The sequence below is a fragment of the Zingiber officinale genome, chromosome 2A (assembly GCF_018446385.1).
Source record: "Zingiber officinale cultivar Zhangliang chromosome 2A, Zo_v1.1, whole genome shotgun sequence".
NCBI classification, from domain to species: domain Eukaryota; kingdom Viridiplantae; phylum Streptophyta; class Magnoliopsida; order Zingiberales; family Zingiberaceae; genus Zingiber; species Zingiber officinale.
The window spans coordinates 96,393,252-96,413,090 of NC_055988.1; positions in this window are offsets into that span (position 1 = coordinate 96,393,252).

Consider the following 19,839-nt stretch of genomic DNA (forward strand, 5'->3'; position numbering starts at 1 on the left):
ATACACACTAAGTGTACTAGTGTAATTATGATCAAGATAAACGATACCTAATTACACTACGACCTTCTAATGGTTTGTTCCTTTCCATTTTGGTCGTGAGCTACTTATAATTTATAAGGTACCGATAATATCATCTCATGTGACACCACATACTATATTATGTACAATATAAATTAATTGAACAACTACAACTAAATGTAAATTTGACCAAATGTGATTCTTTATTCATAATGAATGTTTACAAAGCTTAGGCTTCGTTATACACTCAACAATCTCACTTATACTAATGACTAAGTGCCATATATCTACCATACATCGATTCATTCCTCCACATGCCGATCGAAGCTTTCCAAGGGCCTTAGTGAAAGGATCGCGTTTATTACGTGCTTGGCGATGACAACTTCTCCTCGCTTCCGATATCTCGTGTAGGTACTGCTCTATATGTTTACTTGCCTTATGAGCTCGTGGTTCCTTGAGTTGCACCGCTATTATCACAATAAATTGTGATGATTTTGGCAAACCAGAATCACATCTAAGTCCATTAGAAAGTTCACGCACATCCTTCTTCATTTGCCTCGGAACTGCCATCTACGACTTCCATGGTTGAGTCAAAAGGATTGCCTCACTCCTCCATGAAATGACTTCACCTCCTAAAGTAAACACATAACTTTGATGTAGACTTATGTTATCCCTATCGATTGGAAATCTGAATCCGTGTAACCCACTGGGAGCGGATCAATCGCTTGGTAAACTAGCATATAATCTCTAGTCCTTCTCGTACTTCAATATATATTAGCCAATGTCCTTGTCCAGGTTACTCTAATATCTCAACCATATGAGCAGATCGGGTCTCATACATAGCATTGCATACATTAGGCTTCCTACACCGAAAGCATAAGGAACTGCCTTCATGTCCTCTATCTCCTTCGACGTCTTTGGTGACATCTCTTTAGATAGAGCTACTCTATGTAAAGGTAAGAAACCTTTCTTGGAATCCATGCTACTAGCACGAGAGCAATTGTATCTATCTATATATGAAGCTTGGGATAGACACAACATTCTTTTCTTACGATCCCTTATAACTTTGATCCCAAGAATGTGTGCACAATCTAAGTCCTTCATATCAAATTGTTGGACAACCATACCCTTTACGCGATAATACCTTGACATTGTTGCCAATTAACAAAATATCATCTCGTATAGTACAAGAAATACCACCACGTTTCTGTTACACTTCTTATATATACAAGACTCATCCGGACAATGAATCCATAAATCGATCCGGACTTCATTAAACCGGATGTTCCAAGACCTTGAGTCCATAAATGGACCGATTGAGCTTGCACACTAGATTCTCTTTGCCTTTTCAATGAACCCTTCCGGTTGCTTCATGTAGATTTCCATTAAGGAAAGGCGTCTTGACATCCATTTGCCAAATCATAATCCATATGAGCGAATGGATAAGAGTATCCGGATGGACTTAAGCATGGCTCACGGTGAAAGGTTTCCTCATATCGATCTCTTTCTGTACCCTTTATGACAAGCCTCTTTGAAGGTTTCTACCTTCCGTCATCCCTCTTTTCCTTTTGTAGATCCACTTACATCCAAGGACTTTACACCATTAGGTGGTTCTACAAGCTCCCGGACCTTATTAGAGTACATATACTCTATTTTAGAATTTTGCATCTATATCTTGAGTGCTTCATCATATGTCCAGGGTTCGGGATCAAATCCGAAGACTCTCCCAAAACATGAATCTTTCAAGTTGCTTACAACCCTCCCACTACGACGAGGCAGTCACGTGGTTGTGTGTATCATGTGACCGTGTTGCGTCTCTTGTGGTACTTCATCTCGTTGTTAACCAAGTAGGCGTGTCCTCTCGAGTTCTTCTAAAACAACTTTGGCTTGTGATCCATTATATAGTCTTCTTCTAAAAACTGGGCATTGGTGCTAACAATGACCTTCTAGTCTTTAGGACTATAAAATGAACCACCTTTCGTTCCTTTGGGATATCCTACAAACGAACTTCAGATTCTAACTTATCGATCCGGTTCACATGTGCCGACTACCCAAATCGAATATGTCTTAGTCGGTTCGCCCATTCCACAATTCTATGGGAATAGAAGAAACCGATTTAGAAGGTACTAAGTTCGTAACGGCATTATCTTTCTAGAGCATATCCCAAAGCGATTTGGTAATGAATAACTCATCATTGATCTAACCATCTCCATAAGAGTCATATTCCTTCGCTACACCATTATTTGGGTGTTCCAGTGCGCACAATTGGGATTGAATCGGCCTCGATAAGTAATTCCTAACTCTCCTAAGAGGTATTCGCCACCACGATCTGACCGTAGTGTTTCTTTTACCAAGATGTTTCTCCACATCATCCTTGTATTCTTTGAACTTATCAAAGCACTCGGACTTGCGGCGCATTAGGTAAATGTATCCATATCTTGAATAATCATCTATGAAAGAGACAAAATATTCAAAACCTCCTCTTGCACAGACAGATACAAATAAGAATGAACCAATTCTAACACTTCTTTGGCTCTATACCCTTGGCCTTGAACGGCTCTTGGTCATTTTACCTTCGGGCAAGATTCACAAGTTGGAAAATTTTCCAACTCAAATGAACTCAAAAGTCCATCGGCTATAAACCTCTGAATCCTACTTAAGTTAATATGACCAAGCCTTAGATGCCAAAGATATGCTTGGTTCATCTCCGAAGTTCTTTTCTCTTATTAGAGTTAGAAGATGAGTTATAAATTTCCATGTTTTGCTTTGTGGAAGAAATTGATTTAAAGTATACAAATTTCCAACTAATGCACGAACAGATAATCACTTTATTTCTTTTAATAACTACATCGTTATTGAAAGACATGAATATCCATCTAAAAACAGTTTAGAAACTAAAATTAAATTCTTTCTGGTACATAAAACAATTTCTTAAAATCAAATTTCTATTTCTACTAAAAGATAAATAGGCGTCTCCCACTCGCAATGGTGCCACCTTAGTAGCATTGCCCACGAGATGAATTCGCTCAGATAAGCTCGCGTTTTGCAATCAAGACATGATCGATTCATACACAGTGTGTTGGTAGATAACAGCTAAACATGTTTCAACAACTAGAGTATGAGATATACCTTTGTTTTGGTTCCTACGAGAGATCGCCTTCCAATGTCCGCCTTTACGGATGAAGCACTTGCCCTTCTTCTTCATTCCAGTATGTCCAAATTATCATCTTTCTTTTCTTCTTTGACTTGTTTCTTCTTCTTCCTTCCTCTTTAGTAGAAGAACCATTTTCAACATAGTGAATTTGAGCACTGTGATCTGCTTGAAGTTCCGTCAGTAGTTCCGCTAATGAATAAAACCTCTTATTCATATTATAGTTCGGGCCTGCTCAAAACTTCTAGGTAGCGTTTGAGGATCATATCGATCGGTTTCCTCATCAATTTCTCCTCCGATCTCAGATCTGTCTCGTGAAAAGCCATCATCTTTAGGATATGATCCTCACGAGTACCCTCTTGCATTGGGTCGTCATTATCTTTCATGCTTCCTGGCCCTATCCCTGATGACCAGAGTTCCTTGAGTATTAATATCATATGATGGAAAATTTGGATCTTGATGTTGCAATACATTTGACAAAAATATGGTAACATTACGTACCATATATCATTTTCTATCTCCTCGCATCACGAGAGTTTGGTGCATCGGATAATCTTTATTTTTTAATTATAATAATCAATTTCGGGTTTCTTTTCCAATCTATGTAGTTTGGTCCAAGAAGTCTATTCTGTTGAAGTATGATGGACGGTGGGTTGAAAGACATCCTAAGAATCACAAATAACTTTTGGTGAACCCTAAATTTAGAATAATATTGATTCCTCAAACAATACTATTTTAAATTAACCAACACCTCAAAACACCGTGAATTTTGTACGTTAGTGTGGACGTATACAAATTCAACATTTGTAAAAGGAGGGTTTTATCCCATTAATTTTATTATCTTGTCAACCTAACTTTTGACAAATAAAATTAATAGTTGGTGTCTTTGGTCACACAAATAATAGCGGTGACTCCGTGGGGAGGATACTATTAGATGTGTCTAATTACTTGACACTAAGTCCATTAATAAGATTATGCCCTTCCGTTGGGGGATCACACGCTCTTAATTAACTTCCTATAGTCATCCAAAATGGAAGTTCTAGTGATCCACAAACAAGCTCATCCGTTATGGAGGAAGGCACTCGAGCCAACGCAACCTTGTTTGCATCACTTACAAACCGATAATGGAGACCATGAGATTTATTTAAAATCCCTCTCCCACTTAGTTATTTAATAAGGAATTTTAACTATGCTAGCCTACTAAATTGTAAACTAACATGCTCACACATCAATAAAAAAAGCAATAAATAGAAAATTTAATTTTCAACTATTATGGCTTTTATCACTAATTGTGTTATGTGTCATCCCTTTGCCATATTTTGGCCACCGCCACCGGATCTAGCATCTGCGATCCATCTTGCTCCTAGTTCTTGCGCCTCTGGTCCTTAGAAGGTTCCACGCTTTGCAAGATTCCATGACATAAATAGAATTTTACATTTGATCCTATATTCCATAAAAGAATGTACATGTATCTAGATCAAAAAAAAACCTAATAAAACTAAATACATCTCCTGCGTATTTTAATACAATCATGAACACACAGATAAATGCCCTTGACATGTCCAAGGGTCCAATCACACAATAACTAAAGCCATAATAGTTGGATCTGCGTCCCAAAGTTAGCACATCCTACTATTAACCCGCCTAAATTATGTATGTAATTAAACTAAATACCAAATACACGAGGCAAAACCTAGCTAGATACCAATTGTTGGTTGCTATTCGGAAAACCTATAGGTTCCCTTTGTAAAAAATTTTGTAAAAGGTCCGAACCTTTTCCTAGCTACCATGTGTTCTTTAAATTAAATTTTGGATCGCTGCGAACTTAACACGTTTGATCCAAAACTTAATCTATTTGTTCTTTAGGTTTTGACTTGGGTCTCTGCGGAACTTAACACGTCGATCCAAATCACCTTAAGTTATTAATTCCATTAAATATTAATTTCCATACACTGCATGGCGAGGCACATGGCCTTCTTGGATATGGGAGCAACCACCACCGACTAGACAAAACCTTTTATAGAAAGCTAATATTTAATTTCCTAAAATAACTTTAGGTTAACCAAAGAGAACAATCAAATCACAAGAACAAAAGAACACAACATCGAAAAACATATTGAAATTCTAGAACGTAAGCCTCTTGTATTTGGTATTATTTCCATAAATAACTAGCATGATGGAAATAAAATTACTAGTTATACCTTGTAGAAAAACCTCTTGATCTTACCTGTTCCTCTTCTAAGACGTGGCGATGTCGACAAGAAACCCCCAACCACCTTCTTCTCTCCAAGCAAGGTTCGGAAAACTTCACCAAGAAAAACCAAAATACTAACCAAGCTCCAAGAGATGCTAGCTTCTCCTTCTTCTTCTTCTTCTCCAAGTAGTATCCGCCACCACAAGAGCTCCAAGGGAGAGAGAGGTTCGGCCACCACAAGAGGAAGAGGAGAGGATGGCCGGCCACACCAAGGAACAAAAGAGGGAGAGAAATAATAGATGTTGTGTCTCATGAAGGCACCCTCACCCCTTCTTTTATATTCGTTGGCCTAGGCAAATTAGGAAATTTAATTACAATAAAATTTCCTTAATTTCCTTGACTTGATTTAATTGAGAAAAATAAAATAAAATTTCTCCAATTAAAATCAAGTGGCCGGCCATATCAATGAAAACAAAATTGGACAAGTTTTAATCAACAATTAAAACTTCCTAATTTGTTTCCGGAAATTTTAAAAAATAAAATTTCTCTTCATTTCTCTTCATGGTTGATCAAAAGGAAATTTCTATAATTTTAATTTTACAACATGTGAATAATTTTTAAAGAGAAAATAAAATATCTTACCAATCTACAAATAAGGAAAGAGATCTAATCTCTTTCTTTAATCTTTTGTAGATCTTTTATCAGAGAGATATTTTAATTTTAATTCTCTTTAATAAATTATATCTTCCACATAATAAAAATTAAAATTAAATTTCCTTTTTAATTTAATTTAGCCGGCCCCCACTAGCTTGCTAGAGCCGCTGCCACCAATCTATACCAGGCAGCTAGCTTGTTCCCAAGCTGGTGGCCTACCTATGTATGGTGGGTATGGTGGGTATAGGTGGTATAGAACTCTATAAATAAGAGGCTACGATAGGGACGAGAGGAGGAATTGTTTGGTCTCCCGATAAAATTAAGCATCCCGTGTTGCCAGAACACACAACTTAATTTTATCAATGATAATTCATTCCACTAGAGAACTATCATTGAACTACCGCACCAATCTTAAATTACATTTTGGGCTCCTTATTATGAGTGTGTTAGTCTCCCTGTTTAAGATATCGAATGTCCACTAATTAAGTGAGTTACTGACAACTCATTTAATTAATATCTAAGTCCAAGTGTAGTACCACTCAACCTTATCGTCGTGTAAGTCCACCTGCGGGGTTTAACATGGCAATCCTTATGAGCTCCTCTTGGGACATTATCAACCTAGTATCTCTAGGACACGGTTTCCTTCTATAATCAACAACACACACTATAAGTGATACCATTTCCCAACTTATCGGCTTATTGATTCATCGAACTAAACCTCACCCATTGACAAATTAAAGAAATAAATATCAAATATATGTGCTTGTTATTATATCGAGGATTAAGAGCACACACTTTCATAACGAGGTCTTTGTTTCTTTATAAAGTCAGTAAAAGAAAGCGACCTCAAATGGTCCTAATACACACTAAGTGTACTAGTGTAATGCATCAGACTGATACCTAATTACACTAACTTCTAATGGTTTGTTCCTTTCCATTTTGGTCGTGAGCTTTTATAATTTATAAGACTCGATAATATCATCTTACATGCACCACATACTATATTATCTACAATATAAATTAATTGAACAACTACAACTAAATTTAGAAAATTTGACCAAATGTGATTCTTTATTCATAATGAATGTTTACAAAGCTTAGGCTTTCAGTATACACTCCAACAGATTTGAATCAATAGTGTTAAGTTCTGCTTGCGATTCAAATCTAAACCATTAAGAATAGATAAGTTAAATTTGGAATCAATGATGTTAAGTTCCGTCTGCGATTCCTTATTTAACTTCTAAAGAACACAATAGGTTATTTAAGGAAAGGTTCGACACTTGTATAAAAATTTTTGTACAGTGGAACCAGTATATTTTCCTAGGATTAACCAACAATTGGTATCAGAGCTAGGGTTTACCTCTGTGTATTTTTTGAATTCAAATAGGTTATGCACATGTCATATATAATTTAGGTAGGAAAATAGTAGGATGTGCTAACTCTTTGGTTGCAGGCTCCAACTATTATGGCTTATTGATTGGACCCTTGGACATGTCAAGGGCATTATTTGTGCATGATTGTATGTATAATACAGCAGGAGCTGTATTAATTTTAAATTTTATTTTGTTCAATCTAGAATACATGTACATTCTCTCGTGGAATATAGGATCGATATATGTAAAATTCTATTTTTTGCGGATCGGATTCTTGCGCGTGGTACTTTGGAGCACCCGAGGCATGATATGCAAGATGGATGCGACAACTCGACCCGATGTGGCTAAAGATGATGAGGTAGCTAAGGTTGGAGCATCTTGATGATGGAATAATAGTTGGAAAATAAATTTCTAAATTTATTACTTTTATTTACTGTGATGTTTATATGCATGTGATGTATGCTAGGATAGTTTAAAATTCCTCATTTTAAATAACTAAGTGGGAGAGGGATTTATTTTAATAAATTCCACGATATCCATTACTGGTTTGTAAGTGATGCAAGCAAACTTGTGCGTTGGCTCTGAGTGTCTTCCTCCATATCGGATGAGTTTGTTTGCGGATCACTAGATCAAACTTCCATTTAGGATGACTATAGGAAATTAATTAAGAGCGTGTGATCTTCCCCATCGGAAGGAGCACAATCTTATTAATGGACTTAGTGTCAAGTAATGGTACACACTTAGGCACGTCTAATAGTATCCTCCCCATCGGAGTCACTGCTATTATTTGTGTGACCGAAGGAAACCAACTATTAATTTTATTTGTCAAAAAGTTAGGTTGACAAGATAATAAAATTAATGGGTTACACCCTCCTTTTACAAATGATGAATTTGTATACGTCTACACTATCATGACATACAAAATTCACGGTGTTTTGAGGTGTTGGTTAATTTAAAATAGTATTGTTTGAGGAATCAATATTATTCTAAATTTAGAGTTCTAACCAAAGTTATTTTTGTGATTCTTAGGATAACTTTCAACCCACTAGCCATTATACTAAAAGAAAACAAACTTACTAGACCCAACTACATAGATTGGAAAGAAACCTGGACATTGTCCTTACTGCTGAAAGCTATAAGTTTGTACTGACTGAGGCTTGCCCTGATACACCTGACGGTGACTCTACCCCAGAGGAGATTGAGTATCATAAGAAATGGGTAAAAGCTGATGAGATAGCGCGGTGTTACATTTTGGCATCTATGTCAAATAAATTGCAACATCAACATCAAGATTTACCAATAACTTATGATATAATGAACAATCTCAAAGAACTCTTTGGGCACCAGAGTCAGACCGTCAGGCAAGAGGCAATGAGAAAGCTAATGACAGCCATCATGCGAGGGACACCTAAGGATCATATCCTCAAAATGATGGCTTATCCGAATGAAATACAAGTCCTTGGAGGAGAAATCGATGGAAACCAGTCGATATAATTCTCCAAACGCTACCCAGTTTTGGCAGTTCACTGAACTATAACATGAACAAAAGAGAGTATCGTTGGCGGAACTTCCGAACTATAGGCGTGGAAGGTATATTTAGTCAAAGTTCTCAGATTCACTATGTTGAAAATGGTTCTACTTCTAAATCAAAGAAGAAGAAGAAGCAGGTCTTTTCAGAAAGAGAATAAACCTCGGGACAAAAAGTGGAATGAAGAAGCCGAAGGGCAAGTGCTTCATCGCAAGAAGTCGGACATTAGAAGGCGGACTATCCTCGTAGGAATCGGAACAATAAAGGTATATAACTCTAGTTCATTTTTTGCATGGATCTACAGCTTTGTGTGATTCGGGGTTCTGCGACGCGATAAGTTTTCGTGTCCAAGAAACCCGACGACTAACTGAAGGAGAGATTACCGTCTACATGGGCAATGCTACTAAGGTGGCGACTGTTGCAGTGGGAGACGTCTACTTATCTTTTAATAGGAATAGAAATTTGGTTTTAAGAAATTGTCTTTATGTACCCAGTTTTAGAAAGAATTTAATTTCAGTTTCTAAACTGTATTTGGATGGATATTCAGTTTCCTTTAGTAACGATGTGGTTATTAAGAGAAATAAAGTGATTATCTGTTCTAGTGCATTGGTTGGCAATTTATATACTTTAAATCCAATTTCTCCCACAAAGAAAAATATGAAAATTAATAACACATCTTCTAACTCAAATAAGAGAAAAAAACTTTCGAAAATAAACCAAACGCATCTTTGGCATCTAAGGCTTGGTCATATTAACTTAAGTAGGATTCAAAGGCTTGTTGTCGATGGACTCTTGGGTCCATTAGAGTTGGAAAACTTTCCAACATGTGAATCTTGCTTAGAAGGTAAAATGACCAAGAGACCTTTTAAGGCCAAGGGGTATAGAGCCAAAGAAGCGTTAGAATTAGTTCATTCTTATTTGTGTGATCCTATGTCTATCCAGGCTAGAGATGGTTTTGAATATTTTGTCTCTTTTATAGATGATTATTCAAGATATGGATACATTTACCTGATGCGCCGCAAGTCTGAGTGCTTTGATAAGTTCAAAGAGTACAAGGCTGATGTGGAGAAATGTCTAGGTAAAAGTATCAAGACACTACGGTCTGATCGTGGTGGCGAATACCTCTTAGGAGAGTTTAGGAATTACTTATCAGAGACTGGGATTCAATCCCAATTATCCGCACCTGGTACACCCCAACAGAATGGTGTGGCAGAACGAAGGAATATGACTCTTATGGAGATGGTTAGATCGATGATGAGTTATTCAGAATTACCAAATTCATTTTGGGGATACGCCCTGGAAACGACAGCACACATTCTGAACTTAGTACCTTCTAAATTAGTATCTTCTACTCCCACAGAATTGTGGAATGGGCGAAAGCCTAGTCTAAGACATATTCGGATTTGGAGTAGTCCAGCACATGTGCTAAATCCAGATGCTGATAAGTTAGAATCTCGTACAGAAGTTCGTGTGCTTGTAGGTTATCCTAAAGGAACATAGGGTGGTTTATTTTATAGTCCTAAAGACCAGAAGGTCATTGTTAGCACTAATGTCCAGTTTTTAGAAGAAGACTATATAATAGACCACAAGCCCAGTAGCAAAATTGTTCTAGAAGAACTTAGAGAGAACACGTCTACTTCAGTACCAACAGTACAAGATGAAGTACTACAAGAGACTGCAACACGTGTCACACATGATACACAACCACAGACGGTGCCTCGTCGTAGTGGGAGGGTTGTAAGACAACCTGAGAGATTCATGTTTTTGGGAGAGTCTTCGGACTTGATCCCGGGTAAACATGAACCTGATCTCCGGACATATGACGAAGCACTCCAAGATATAGATGCAGTATCTTGGCAAAAGACAATGAATTCCGAAATAGAATCTATGTATTCTAATAAAGTCTGGGAGCTTGTAGAACCACCTGATGGTGTAAAAGCCATTGGATGCAAGTGGATCTACAAAAGGAAAAGAGGGATAGATGGGAAAGTAGAAACCTTCAAAGCAAGGCTTGTTGTGAAAGGGTATACTCAGAAAGAGAGAATCGATTATGAGGAGACTTTTTCACCGGTAGCCATGCTTAAGTCTATCCGGATACTCTTATCCATTGCCACTCATATAGATTATGAGATTTGGCAAATGGATGTCAAGACAGCTTTCCTTAACGGAAGTCTTGAAGCAAACATCCATATGAAGCAACCAGAAGGGTTCATTGAAAAGGGCAAAGAGCATCTAGTGTATAAGCTCAATCGATCCATTTAGGGACTGAAGCAAGCTTCAAGATCTTGGAACATCCGGTTTAATGAAGTAATCCAGTCATATGGATTTATTTAATGTCCGGATAAGTCTTGTGTATACAAGAAGTGTAACGGAAACGTGGTGGTATTTCTTGTACTGTACGTAGATGATATTTTGTTAATTGGTAATAATGTCAAGGTATTATCGGACGTAAGGGTATGGTTGTCCAAACAATTTGATATGAAGGACTTAGGAGAATGTGCACACATTCTTGAGATCAAAGTTATAAGGGATCGCAAGAAAAGAATGTTGTGCATACCCCAAGCTTTATATATATATACAATCTTTGCTCGTTTTAGCATGCAAAACTCCAAGAAAGGTTTCTTACCTTTTATGCATGGAGTATCCTTATCTAAAGAGATGTCCCCGAAGACATCAAAGGAGATTGAGGACATGAAGGCAATTCCTTATGCTTCGGCTGTAGGAAGCCTTATGTATGCAATGCTGTGTATGAGACCTGATATCTGTTTTGCCGTGGGCATGGTTAGCAGATATCAGAGTAACCCTGGACAAGGGCATTGGATTGCGGTAAAGCATATATTAAAATACCTGAGAAGGACTAGAGATTATATGATAGTTTACCAAGCAGACGATTTGCTCCCTGTGGGTTACACGGATTCGGACTTCCAATCAGATAGGGGCAACAGTAAGTCAACATCAGGCTATGTGTTTACTCTAGGAGGTGGAGCCATTACATGGAGGAGTGTTAAGAAGAAATGCGTCTCGAACTCAACCATGGAAGCTGAGTATGTAGCAGCCTCTGAGGCAGCCAAAGAAGCTGTATGGCTAAGGAACTTTCTAATGAACTTAGATGTGATTCCTGGTTTGCCCAAGATCATCACAATTTATTGTGATAATACCGTTGCAGTTGCAAACTCGAATGAACTACGAGCTCATAAGGCAAGTAAACATATAGAGCGCAAGTACCACCTGATACGAGACATCGTCAAGTGAGGAGAAGTTGTCGTCGCCAAGATTACATCAGCAGATAACCTGGCAAATCCTTTCACTAAGGCCCTTCCGGCAAAAACTTTTGATCGGCATGTGGAGGGGATGGGAATCAGATGTATGGCAGCAGATATGGCAGCTTAGTCTTTTAGTATAAGTGGGAGATTGTTGGAGTGTATACTAAAAGCCTAGCTTTTGTAAACATTTATTTTTGAAATAAAAGAATCACATTGGTCAAATGTCTATACTTATTTGTTAAATATAGTTGTTCAATTAATTTATAAAGTAGATAACATGGTGTGTGGTGTCACACTCAGAAGATCATGTTGTCGGTTCTCTATAAATTATAAACAGTTGCTCGCGACAAAGATGGAAAGGAACAAATCATCAGTATAGTCGTAGTATAATTAAGTATTAGTTTATCTTGACTAATAAATTACACTTATACACTTTAAGTGTATTGAGTAGGATCATTTAGGTAAGTTCTTTTTGTACTGACTTAGTAAAAGAACTCAACCTTAGTTATTATGGAAGTGTGTACTCTTAATCCTAATATAATAACAAGCACATATATTTAATATTTATTTCTTTGACTTATCAAAGGGTGAGGTTTAGCTTGATAAATCAATATGCCCGATAAGTTGGGAAATGATATTACTTATAGTGTGTGTTGTTGATTATAGAAGATATCTGTGTCCTAGTTATCTAGGTTGAAAATGTCCCCAAGAGGAGCTCATAAGGATTGCCATGTTAAACCCTGCAGGTGGACCTAGTCCGACATGACAATAAAGTTGAGTGGTACTACTCTTGGAGCTAGATATTAATTAAGTGAGTTGTCAGTAACTTACTTAATTAGTGGACATTCGTAATCTTAAACACAGGGAGACTAACACACTCATGATAAGAAGGAGCCCATAATGTAATTTGGGATTAGTGCGGTAGTGCGATAATAACTCTTTAGTGAAATGAGTTATTATCGATGAACTTGAGTTGTGTGTTCGGGGCGAGCACGGGATACTTAAGATCATCGGAAGGCCAAAACCAATTTCTCATCTAGGTCCCTGTCGTAGACTCATTATAGCCTCAAGTCTATCCAAATGTAAGGCTCTTCTTGGTGTCCAAGAAGGGGGCCGGACCATTGCTTGGTGACCAAGCAAAGGTCGGCCACATCCTCTTATAGGGGCCGACCCTATTGCTTGGTGATCAAGCTTGTAGGGGTTGGCCAAGATTAATTCAAATAGGAGGGTTGTTTTGAATTTTTAAAATCTTCTCTTTGTAGAAAACTACATGTTTTAAAAGAGAGATTTTAATTTTTAAAACTTTCCTTATTTGAATTAGGTCACATGTTTTAATAGAGAGTTTTAAAAGTTTTAAAACTTTCCTTTTTTAACCATCCTCATGGTTTAAGAAAAAAGGGAGATAAGTTTTAAAATTAAAATTTTCTATCATCATGTTAAAAAAGGAAATTTTATAAGAGAGTTTTTAAATTTAAAACATGGTTTTAATTTTTAGAAACTTTCCTTTTTTAACTCCTACTTTAGGAAAGAGAGCTTGTAAAATTTTATAAGAGTTATTTTTTTCTCTTGTAAAATTTTATAAAAAATTATTATTCCTTTCCTAAATATGGTGGCCGGCCACCTTGCTTGGTGCCCAAGCAAGGGGTCGGCCAAACTTAATCCTAAACCATATAAGATTGATCACATCCATTGATTGGTGATTGATTCAATCAAGAGGAAAGAAAAGGGAAAATAAAAAGGGAAAATAAAAAACTCTTGGATGATTTTATTTTTTGTAAAAGGTTTTTCCTTATTTGCCTTGGGCAAGTAATATAAAAGAAGGGGTGAGGGGGCTTCATGAGATACAACTCTTATTCTCTTGCTTGGAGACCTCTTGGTGGCTGGCCCTCTCCCATCTCCTTTTGCCTTTGCTCTCTTCTCCTTGGTGGTGGTAGTGGCCGAATCTTAGAGGAAGAGGAAGGATTCTTTTGGGTGGTGTTCATCTTGGAGGATCGTCACCCACACGACGTCTAAGGCGAGGCGAGGAATACGGCAGAAGATCTTGAGGTCATTAGCTTACAAAGAGAAGGGATAACTAGTATTTTTCTTCCGCATCATACTAGTTATTTTTCTTTGTATGAATTCTAAATACAAGAGGCAATTAGTGTAAGACCGTTAGATTCGATAGAGGGGGGGGGGGGTGAATATCGATTCGAAAATATCGAGTATAAACGCAGCGGAAAAGTAAAATAGACACAATGATTTTACTTCGTTCGGAGCCTGTGACGACTCCTACTTGAAGGCCCGTGGTCCTTGACCACTTTCGTTGGGCAATCACTAGCAATTCAAAATGATGATTACAAAAGAACCGTACAGGGAATGCTAATGAAAACTGAAAACAAATACCGACAAAAAGGGAAAAGAACGAAGCGTAGTGTCGGAGCTTTGTTGGCGTCGCACTGAACGTCGAGCAGCAAGACCAGCAGTAGAAGAGTTCTCAGCTTGATTGATTGATTCTGAAGCTCCTGCCTGGGGCTTCTTTTATATGATGTTCCGGGCGCCTGGATTCCTTCCGGGCGCCTGGAATGTGACGTAGCTGCTCAAACCGAGATGCTCCACGTGACGACGACTTGGCTGGATAGAATTCGCCTTCCGGGCGGCCGGATCCCTTCCGGGCGCCTGGATCCCCTCCGGGCGCCCGGACCACCTTGTTCCAGAAAACTCCCTTTTCCTGCAAAACAAAGTTAGTCCGAGGCAAATATACATCCTGTAAAACAGATTGTTAGCACAGTTAAAGTTCAACAGATGGATAAAAAGAGTATGACTTAGATTCCGTCTTTCCGAGACCGGAATCTAGTCACGATCTCGACTTAGACATCCGAAATGGATCTAAGCACGATCGCGCCTAATGTCCCTTCAACGCATCCTCGCGATCCTCTCCCTCGACTTGACTTACCTGCTGACCACCGCGCGTCGGTCCGTCTGCGACCGGTTCTGGACTTCATCCCGTCGAGTCAACACCAGGTCGACTTCTCGCGTCAGCGTCCGGTCCCGTCGACCTGACTACGCCTGCGTCCGGTTCAGTCGACCGCTGGCTTCCTCGCGACTATCCCGGTACGTCACTATGGACTTATCCTCGCACACTCGATCAGTGTTAGATAACAACGAACCCTAACTGACGTTTGTCATTCATCAAAACGAAGACCGTTAGTGCTAAGCGCGCAATCTCCTTTTGATGGAATGACACTTGGTTAAGTTAGTGATAATATCGCAAATCAAGCATGATTTTCGAGGGGTTTTTAAGGTTTAAGTTAGTTTTCAAGTTGGCATTTAGTTGTTATAACTTAACCACTAACCTTTGGCATTCATCAAAAAGACACAAGGGTGAACAATCATAGTGTAGAGGTACTATAAAAATCTGAGTTTGGTTCAAGAAAACAATTTTCAAAGTTAATCAAGCTAAATTTGAAAAATTAAGGCTAATTTGATAAAAGTGAAATTTGGAAAGTTTAATTTTCAATAGTTAACTTTTAAAATCAGGTTTGAAAATTAGGTGGGATTAAACTTCCAAGTTTTTCAAATACTTAGTTAAATTTTAACTCTTTGTAAACTGATGTTCAACCACAAGTTAATTTTTCAAACACATAACATTTTAATTAATTTCTCCCCCTGAACTTGATACTAAAATTTAAACAGCTGTCTAACCAATTAGTTACTAACTAACTATCAGAAAATAGTAGTTTTCACTTGGTTAGTCAGATTAAGTTGATTATAAGCAGTCAGTGTTTGACTTGACTGATGAACTTAATCTGATTACTGTCTGATTTGTATTTAACGTCCAGACTTATGCTGATGCACTGAGATAAGCATCTTAAGTCCAGACAGTTGGCCTATGCATCTCACCCCTTTCTATGTTTGTCAAACACACGCAAGGTAAAGCTAAGGTGTTGGTGAGATGCTCAAAAACTAGCCCTATGGGTGCATGCTTTCTATGGATTCCAAGCTAGTCTAAGGCCAAAACTGTTTTTGAAAGTCTAAAAGTGGAAGGTTTTGAAAACAACCAAATTTGACTTATAATTTGAAAGAGTGATTTTTGAAAACAATTTTGAAATTTAAAATTCCTAGTCTATTGAGCACATTCCTAATTTTCGGCGTAAGTTGCTAAACTCACTTTCAGGGAGTGGTTTTGTGAAAATATCAGCTAAATTTGATTTGACTCAATGTATTTGAGTTCAATATCACCTTTAGTAATATGATCCCTGATAAAGTGGTGCCTAACTTCAATATGTTTGGTTCTTGAATGATGCACAGGGTTCTTGGTTAAGTTAATTGAACTTATATTGTCAATTAATACTTTTACATTTGTAATGTTTAAGTTGAAATCTTTTAGAGTATGCATCATCCATAGTAATTGTGCAACACATTCACCTATAGCTATGTATTCTGACTCAGTTGTAGATAGAGCAACACAATGTTGCTTTCTACTAAACCAGCTAACAAGTGATGAACCTAATAATTGGCATCCTCCACTTGTGCTCTTGCGGTCTAATTTACATCCAGCATAATCTGAGTCAGAATACCCTATTAGTTCAAAATTATTGGTTCTAGGATACCAAATTCCTACATTTGTTGTTCCTTTAAGATATCTAAAAATTCTTTTAACTTGTGTCAAGTGGGATTCCTTAGCACAAGTTTGGTATCTAGCACACATACTAACTGCAAATAAAATATCAGGTCGGCTTGCAGTTAAGTACAGTAGGCTACCTATTGCACTCCTATAATATTTTAGGTCAACTGATTTTCCATTTGGGTCATTATCTAAGATTGTGTTCACTGCCATAGGTGTTTTTATTTCTTTTGTATTTTCCATTCCGAATTTTTTAAGTAATTCTTTAGTGTATTTGTGTTGATAAATGTAATTTCCCTCATTTGTTTGTTTGATTTGTAATCCTAAGAAATAAGTTAATTTTCCTACTAGGCTCATTTCAAATTCTTTTTCCATTAGATTAATAAATTCCTCTAAAAAATCTGAATTTGTTGAACCAAATATTATATCATCTACATAAATTTGTGCAATAAATATGTTTGAATTCAATGATTTAACAAACAAGGTTGGGTCAATTTGACCTTGTTTGAATCCTTTAGATGTTAAGTAGGATGTTAGCCTTTCATACCATTACTCCGTACAATTTTATTTTTAGTATTGATATATAACTCTCATTTGTTAAGTGGAATACTGAATTTGTCAATTGGGTAGATAAAAGCAAATAAAAAAACTAAATTGATTAATGAACATTAAAATTTTAAGTAATTATTGAAAAAATGATGCCAAGTGATATGTTGATGTTTAAGGTGCTATCTTATATTACTAGTTTATTTTTTTTTTGGCTTCTTTGGATAACATAAACAAGGATCAAGTTTATTATTTTCTAAGGAGGTTAAGTCAATAGAAGATTCTTCTAATGTTATATTATTTTTGTTGTTCATCGAAATGCCATTAGAAGATTTTTCTAAAATGTTATTAAAGTGTTCTTAAGGTTTCATCTTTAGGGGATTCATCTATAGTTTCATTAAGGAGCTCTTCAACATTTGAGGACTTGCTTAAAATTGAGTTATCAGAAGGCTTATTTGAGCACAACTATATAATTTTAACTAGAAGTGCAAAATTAGCAAATTGTATCTATTCGGTAGTAGAGGCCATGTTATATTGGTTAAAATAATTTTTAACGTTGTCTAACTAATGTAAAAATATATTAGGTTCCATTCTACCATCAAAAGTAGAAGCATCTTTTCTGACACACATAAATGTACAATCATTATTATTTTTAGAAAAACAATTTAATTCCTCTCTAGTCATAGATAACTTCGTTGGTGCAATCAAGTACCAAGTGATTGAGTCCGATCATATTTTTTTGATGTGGTTAGCAATAGTTTAAAGTTAGACTTTCGTTAAACTAATGACGTGTTATTTATTGTTGTTCTGTTATGTACATAGCAGAATGTACTGACAGCTTCTGCCCAAAGGTATTTAGGTAGGTTATACTCATTTAACATTGTTCTAGAGGCCTCAAGTAAGGTTCTATTTTTTCTTTCTACAATCCCATTCTGTTGGGGGGTTTTAGGACATGAAAATTCATGATGGTAACCATTTTTAAGGCAAAAACTGTTAAATTTGTGATTTTTAAATTCTCCCCCGTTGTCACTCCTGATTCTTTTGATTTTAATCCCTTTTTCATTTTCAATTTGTTTGCAGAAGTTTATAAAGATTTCACAAGTTTCATCTTTATGTTTTAAGAATTTTACCCAAGTAAACCTAGAATAATCATCTATAATTACTAAACAATATAAGTTTCCATTTATGGATTTGACTCCATGGGAGTCAAAAAGGTCTAAATGTATAAGTTCTAATATTGAGTTCGTTTGTGGTTGATTTGTTTGTTTGTGAGTGGATTTAGTTTGTTTGCCTTGTTGACAAGCATTACATATGGTTGAATCTAAGTTAGGTAATTTTGGTAAACCCCTCACAAGTCCATTTAGTTTGCTTATATTTCAAAAATTGGTGTGTGACATTCTTCTATGCCATAACCATGTTTCTTCTTTTTGTGTTAAATAACACTTATTGGAAGAAGTGGTTAAGTTGATGGCATAGATGTTGTCTTTTCTAAAACCTTTTAGGCTTATGGTAGGATTATCTAGATGTTTGATTAAACACTCTGTGGCTAGAAATTTGACCTTATACCTAGTATCACACAATTGACTTATGCTTAGAAGATTATATTTAAAATTTTCAACAAGTAAAACATTTGTAATTATAAAGTCTATTTTTAATTCAATATTACCTATACCAATTACCTTGAGTTTGCCGTTGTTTCCAAAGGCAACTGTTCCTAAGCTTTTGTAAGTGAGTTGCGTGAACTTGGTGTGATCTCCGGTCATATGTTTGGAGCAACCACTGTCCAAAATCCACTTGGTTTCCTACAGTAAGTGGGATTTAACGTTAGTCCTTTTAGTTTTAAGTTTTAAAATAAAAATTTTTAAGTTTAAAATTAAAATTTGAAATTAATTTTTAAGTTTAAAATTAAAATTTTGAAATTAATTTTTAAGTTTAAAATTAAAATTTGAAATTAATTTTTAAGTTTAAAATTAAGATTTGAAATTAATTTTTAAGTTTAAAATTAAAATTTTGAAATTAATTTTTAAGTTTAAAATTAAGATTTGAAATTAATTTTTAAGTTTAAAATTAAAATTTTGAAATTAATTTTTAAGTTTAAAATTAAAATTTTGAAATTAATTTTTAAGTTTAAAATTCAAATTTTGAAATTAATTTTTAAGTTTAAAATTAAAATTTTGAAATTAATTTTTAAGTTTAAAATTAAAATTTGAAATTAATTTTTAAGTTTAAAATTAAAATTTTGAAATTAATTTTTAAGTTTAAAATTAAAATTTGAAATTAATTTTTAAGTTTAAAATTAAAATTTGAAATTAATTTTTAAGTTTAAAATTAAAATTTGAAATTAATTTTTAAGTTTAAAATTAAAATTTTGAAATTAATTTTTAAGTTTAAAATTAAAATTTGAAATTAATTTTTAAGTTTAAAATTAAAATTTGTTTAAAATTAAGATTTTGAAATTAATTTTAAGTTTAAAATTAAATTTTGAAATTAATTTTAAGTTTAAAAT